Genomic DNA, 739 nt, shown 5'->3' on the forward strand with positions numbered 1-739 from the left:
GCGAGCTGACCGGAAGAGGAAGAAGGGCCGAGGGAGCCTTTTTGAACGGGGTTGTCGTGAGAAGAGGACGCGCCAAGCGATCGTCTAGGTGTTGGGAGAAGCAGCTGCTATTTCTAGTGTTCTTCGGATCGGGTGAGCCGCGAAGATCGGATACCGCAGGACAGACTTGTGCAAAGGAAGGAAAACCGAGGTAAGCCGATTACTTCTACTCGCACGAATACACCACAGAAACCCCAAGCAAAAAGTTAGTTAGTCGCCAGTCGGTGACGACTCAACGAGTCCAGTCACATGGTGACGACTCAGTGAGAACGAAGTCTGACTGACCAGCTAGAACCTTGGCCATACAGAGAAATGAAGTTTACTGTTAGCAACTGTGAGACAACGTCCCACACCCTACAACTCTCACTAGCTTTAATTCTATTCTCTTACAACATCATTCCACCTCTCTCTGTAATTACTACTAAACAATGAAGAGAACACAAACACAAACTTTACTTCGCATGCTTTTGCATCTATCATAACCTGCCCGTCGAGGCAAGGTATTGTGATGTAACGTAAATAAATATTTCCTTAAAACTTCATGTATTGTTCATCTTTCGCACCCTGCAACATGTTATAACAACAAATTTTTATCGGCACAACTACTGACTCCGACATATCATAATATTGTTTACTAAATAATTACTCCCATTACCGCTACATATATATGTATATATATATGTATGTATGTATATATATA

This window comes from Octopus bimaculoides, chromosome 2, assembly GCF_001194135.2.
Source record: "Octopus bimaculoides isolate UCB-OBI-ISO-001 chromosome 2, ASM119413v2, whole genome shotgun sequence".
Classification (NCBI taxonomy): domain Eukaryota; kingdom Metazoa; phylum Mollusca; class Cephalopoda; order Octopoda; family Octopodidae; genus Octopus; species Octopus bimaculoides.